This window comes from Odontesthes bonariensis, chromosome 15 (genome assembly GCF_027942865.1).
Source record: "Odontesthes bonariensis isolate fOdoBon6 chromosome 15, fOdoBon6.hap1, whole genome shotgun sequence".
In the NCBI taxonomy this organism is placed as follows: domain Eukaryota; kingdom Metazoa; phylum Chordata; class Actinopteri; order Atheriniformes; family Atherinopsidae; genus Odontesthes; species Odontesthes bonariensis.
Window position 1 is genome coordinate 6,801,126 of NC_134520.1, and position 6,270 is coordinate 6,807,395.

Here is a 6,270-nt window from a genome sequence, read left to right on the forward strand (position 1 = left end):
TCGCAAAAGTAAGGCTATTCCCATTTTTCTTTCACATACAAGGTCATTTAAAGAGGTTTATGTATGGAACCTTCTTAGAATGGATATATATGAAGGACATAGGAGTTTGAACTTGTTTTGACTGAAGGAATTGGTGTTTATAGGCAAAAATCCGAATTTCGTCTTAATTCCGCAAAAGAAGGCTATTCCTGTTTTTCTTTCTCATACAAGGTCATTTAAAGAGGTTTATGCATGGAACCTACTTAGAATTGATATATATGAAGGACTTAGGAGTTTGAACTTGTTTTGACTGAAGGAATTCATTTTATAGCAAAAATACCAATTAGGGCTTAACTCGCAAAAGTAAGGCTATTCCTGTTTTTCTTTCTCATACAAGATCATTTAAAGAGGTTTATGCATGGAACCTACTTAGAATCGATATATATGAAGGACAAATTAGTTTGAACTTGTTTTGACTGAAGGAATTCATTTTATAGCAAAAATACCAATTTGGGCTTAACTCGCAAAAGTAAGGCTATTCCTGTTTATCTTTCTCATACAAGATCATTTAAAGAGGTTTATGCATGGAACCTACTTAGAATTGATATATATGAAGGACTTAGGAGTTTGAACTTGTTTTGACTGAAGGAATTCATTTTATAGCAAAAATACCAATTTGGCTTTAACTCGCAAAAGTAAGGCTATTCCCATTTTTCTTTCACATACAAGGTCATTTAAAGAGGTTTATGTATGGAACCTTCTTAGAATGGATATATATGAAGGACATAGGAGTTTGAACTTGTTTTGACTGAAGGAATTGGTGTTTATAGGCAAAAATCCGAATTTCGTCTTAATTCCGCAAAAGAAGGCTATTCCTGTTTTTCTTTCTCATACAAGGTCATTTAAAGAGGTTTATGCATGGAACCTACTTAGAATTGATATATATGAAGGACTTAGGAGTTTGAACTTGTTTTGACTGAAGGAATTCATTTTATAGCAAAAATACCAATTAGGGCTTAACTCGCAAAAGTAAGGCTATTCCTGTTTTTCTTTCTCATACAAGATCATTTAAAGAGGTTTATGCATGGAACCTACTTAGAATCGATATATATGAAGGACAAATTAGTTTGAACTTGTTTTGACTGAAGGAATTCATTTTATAGCAAAAATACCAATTTGGGCTTAACTCGCAAAAGTAAGGCTATTCCTGTTTATCTTTCTCATACAAGATCATTTAAAGAGGTTTATGCATGGAACCTACTTAGAATTGATATATATGAAGGACTTAGGAGTTTGAACTTGTTTTGACTGAAGGAATTCATTTTATAGCAAAAATACCAATTTGGCTTTAACTCGCAAAAGTAAGGCTATTCCCATTTTTCTTTCACATACAAGGTCATTTAAAGAGGTTTATGTATGGAACCTTCTTAGAATTGATATATATGAAGGACATAGGAGTTTGAACTTGTTTTGACTGAAGGAATTGGTGTTTATAGGCAAAAATCCGAATTTCGTCTTAATTCCGCAAAAGAAGGCTATTCCTGTTTTTCTTTCTCATACAAGGTCATTTAAAGAGGTTTATGCATGGAACCTACTTAGAATTGATATATATGAAGGACTTAGGAGTTTGAACTTGTTTTGACTGAAGGAATTCATTTTATAGCAAAAATACCAATTTGGGCTTAACTCGCAAAAGTAAGGCTATTCCTGTTTTTCTTTCTCATACAAGATCATTTAAAGAGGTTTATGCATGGAACCTACTTAGAATCGATATATATGAAGGACAAATTAGTTTGAACTTGTTTTGACTGAAGGAATTCATTGTATAGCAAAAATACCAATTTGGGCTTAACTCGCAAAAGTAAGGCTATTCCTGTTTTTCTTTCTCATACAAGATCATTTAAAGAGGTTTATGCATGGAACCTACTTAGAATCGATATATATGAAGGACAAATTAGTTTGAACTTGTTTTGACTGAAGGAATTCATTTTATAGCAAAAATACCAATTTGGGCTTAACTCGCAAAAGTAAGGCTATTCCTGTTTATCTTTCTCATACAAGATCATTTAAAGAGGTTTATGCATGGAACCTACTTAGAATTGATATATATGAAGGACTTAGGAGTTTGAACTTGTTTTGACTGAAGGAATTCATTTTATAGCAAAAATACCACTTTGGCTTTAACTCGCAAAAGTAAGGCTATTCCATTTTTCTTTCACATACAAGGTCATTTAAAGAGGTTTATGTATGGAACCTTCTTAGAATGGATATATATGAAGGACATAGGAGTTTGAACTTGTTTTGACTGAAGGAATTGGTGTTTATAGGCAAAAATCCGAATTTCGTCTTAATTCCGCAAAAGAAGGCTATTCCTGTTTTTCTTTCTCATACAAGGTCATTTAAAGAGGTTTATGCATGGAACCTACTTAGAATTGATATATATGAAGGACTTAGGAGTTTGAACTTGTTTTGACTGAAGGAATTCATTTTATAGCAAAAATACCAATTTGGGCTTAACTCGCAAAAGTAAGGCTATTCCTGTTTTTCTTTCTCATACAAGATCATTTAAAGAGGTTTATGCATGGAACCTACTTAGAATCGATATATATGAAGGATAAATTAGTTTGAACTTGTTTTGACTGAAGGAATTCATTTTATAGCAAAAATACCAATTTGGGCTTAACTCGCAAAAATAAGGCTATTCCTGTTTATCTTTCTCATACAAGATCATTTAAAGAGGTTTATGCATGGAACCTACTTAGAATTGATATATATGAAGGACTTAGGAGTTTGAACTTGTTTTGACTGAAGGAATTCATTTTATAGCAAAAATACCAATTTGGCTTTAACTCGCAAAAGTAAGGCTATTCCCATTTTTCTTTCACATACAAGGTCATTTAAAGAGGTTTATGTATGGAACCTTCTTAGAATGGATATATATGAAGGACATAGGAGTTTGAACTTGTTTTGACTGAAGGAATTGGTGTTTATAGGCAAAAATCCGAATTTCGTCTTAATTCCGCAAAAGAAGGCTATTCCTGTTTTTCTTTCTCATACAAGGTCATTTAAAGAGGTTTATGCATGGAACCTACTTAGAATTGATATATATGAAGGACTTAGGAGTTTGAACTTGTTTTGACTGAAGGAATTCATTTTATAGCAAAAATACCAATTTGGGCTTAACTCGCAAAAGTAAGGCTATTCCTGTTTTTCTTTCTCATACAAGATCATTTAAAGAGTTTATGCATGGAACCTACTTAGAATCGATATATATGAAGGACAAATTAGTTTGAACTTGTTTTGACTGAAGGAATTCATTGTATAGCAAAAATACCAATTTGGGCTTAACTCGCAAAAGTAAGGCTATTCCTGTTTTTCTTTCTCATACAAGATCATTTAAAGAGGTTTATGCATGGAACCTACTTAGAATCGATATATATGAAGGACAAATTAGTTTGAACTTGTTTGACTGAAGGAATTCATTTTATAGCAAAAATACCAATTTGGGCTTAACTCGCAAAAGTAAGGCTATTCCTGTTTATCTTTCTCACACAAGATCATTTAAAGAGGTTTATGCATGGAACCTACTTAGAATTGATATATATGAAGGACTTAGGAGTTTGAACTTGTTTTGACTGAAGGAATTCATTTTATAGCAAAAATACCACTTTGGCTTTAACTCGCAAAAGTAAGGCTATTCCCATTTTTCTTTCACATACAAGGTCATTTAAAGAGGTTTATGTATGGAACCTTCTTAGAATGGATATATATGAAGGACATAGGAGTTTGAACTTGTTTTGACTGAAGGAATTGGTGTTTATAGGCAAAAATCCGAATTTCGTCTTAATTCCGCAAAAGAAGGCTATTCCTGTTTTTCTTTCTCATACAAGGTCATTTAAAGAGGTTTATGCATGGAACCTACTTAGAATTGATATATATGAAGGACTTAGGAGTTTGAACTTGTTTTGACTGAAGGAATTCATTTTATAGCAAAAATACCAATTTGGGCTTAACTCGCAAAAGTAAGGCTATTCCTGTTTTTCTTTCTCATACAAGATCATTTAAAGAGGTTTATGCATGGAACCTACTTAGAATCGATATATATGAAGGACAAATTAGTTTGAACTTGTTTTGACTGAAGGAATTCATTTTATAGCAAAAATACCAATTTGGGCTTAACTCGCAAAAGTAAGGCTATTCCTGTTTATCTTTCTCATACAAGATCATTTAAAGAGGTTTATGCATGGAACCTACTTAGAATTGATATATATGAAGGACTTAGGAGTTTGAACTTGTTTTGACTGAAGGAATTCATTTTATAGCAAAAATACCAATTTGGCTTTAACTTGCAAAAGTAAGGCTATTCCCATTTTTCTTTCACATACAAGGTCATTTAAAGAGGTTTATGTATGGAACCTTCTTAGAATGGATATATATGAAGGACATAGGAGTTTGAACTTGTTTTGACTGAAGGAATTGGTGTTTATAGGCAAAAATCCGAATTTCGTCTTAATTCCGCAAAAGAAGGCTATTCCTGTTTTTCTTTCTCATACAAGGTCATTTAAAGAGGTTTATGCATGGAACCTACTTAGAATTGATATATATGAAGGACTTAGGAGTTTGAACTTGTTTTGACTGAAGGAATTCATTTTATAGCAAAAATACCAATTTGGGCTTAACTCGCAAAAGTAAGGCTATTCCTGTTTTTCTTTCTCATACAAGATCATTTAAAGAGGTTTATGCATGGAACCTACTTAGAATCGATATATATGAAGGACAAATTAGTTTGAACTTGTTTTGACTGAAGGAATTCATTTTATAGCAAAAATACCAATTTGGGCTTAACTCGCAAAAGTAAGGCTATTCCTGTTTATCTTTCTCATACAAGATCATTTAAAGAGGTTTATGCATGGAACCTACTTAGAATTGATATATATGAAGGACTTTGGAGTTTGAACTTGTTTTGACTGAAGGAATTCATTTTATAGCAAAAATACCAATTTGGGCTTAACTCGCAAAAGTAAGGCTATTCCTGTTTATCTTTCTCATACAAGATCATTTAAAGAGGTTTATGCATGGAACCTACTTAGAATTGATATATATGAAGGACTTAGGAGTTTGAACTTGTTTTGACTGAAGGAATTCATTTTATAGCAAAAATACCAATTTGGCTTTAACTTGCAAAAGTAAGGCTATTCCCATTTTTCTTTCACATACAAGGTCATTTAAAGAGGTTTATGTATGGAACCTACTTAGAATTGATATATATGAAGGACTTTGGAGTTTGAACTTGTTTTGACTGAAGGAATTCATTTTATAGCAAAAATACCAAATTGGGCTTAACTCGCAAAAGTAAGACTATTCCTGTTTTTCTTTCACATACAAGGTCATTTAAAGAGGTTTATGCATGGAACCAACTTAGAATTGATATATATGACGGACAAACTAGTTTGAACTTGTTTTGACTGAAGGAATTCATTTTATAGCAAAAATACCAATTTGGCTTTAAATCGCAAAAGTAAGGCCATTCCTGTTTTTCTTTCACATACAAGGTCATTTAAAGAGGTTTATGTATGGAACCTTCTTAGAATGGATATATATGAAGGACATAGGAGTTTGAACTTGTTTTGACTGAAGGAATTGGTGTTTATAGGCAAAAATCCGAATTTCGTTTTAATTCCGCAAAAGAAGGCTATTCCTATTTTTCTTTCTCATACAAGGTCATTTAAAGAGGTTTATGCATGGAACCTACTTAGAATTGATATATATGAAGGACTTAGGAGTTTGAACTTGTTTTGACTGAAGGAATTCATTTTATAGCAAAAATACCAATTTGGCTTTAACTCGCAAAAGTAAGGCTATTCCTGTTTTTCTTTCTCATACAAGATCATTTAAAGAGGTTTATGCATGGAACCTACTTAGAATCGATATATATGAAGGACAAATTAGTTTGAACTTGTTTTGACTGAAGGAATTCATTTTATAGCAAAAATACCAATTTGGCTTTAACTCGCAAAAGTAAGGCTATTCCTGTTTTTCTTTCACATACAAGGTCATTTAAAGAGGTTTATGCATGGAACCTTCTTAGAATGGATATATATGAAGGACATAGGAGTTTGAATTTGTTTTGACTGAAGGAATTGGTGTTTATAGGCAAAAATCCGAATTTCGTCTTAATTCCGCAAAAGAAGGCTATTCCTGTTTTTCTTTCTCATACAAGGTCATTTAAAGAGGTTTATGCATGGAACCTACTTAGAATTGATATATATGAAGGACTTAGGAGTTTGAACT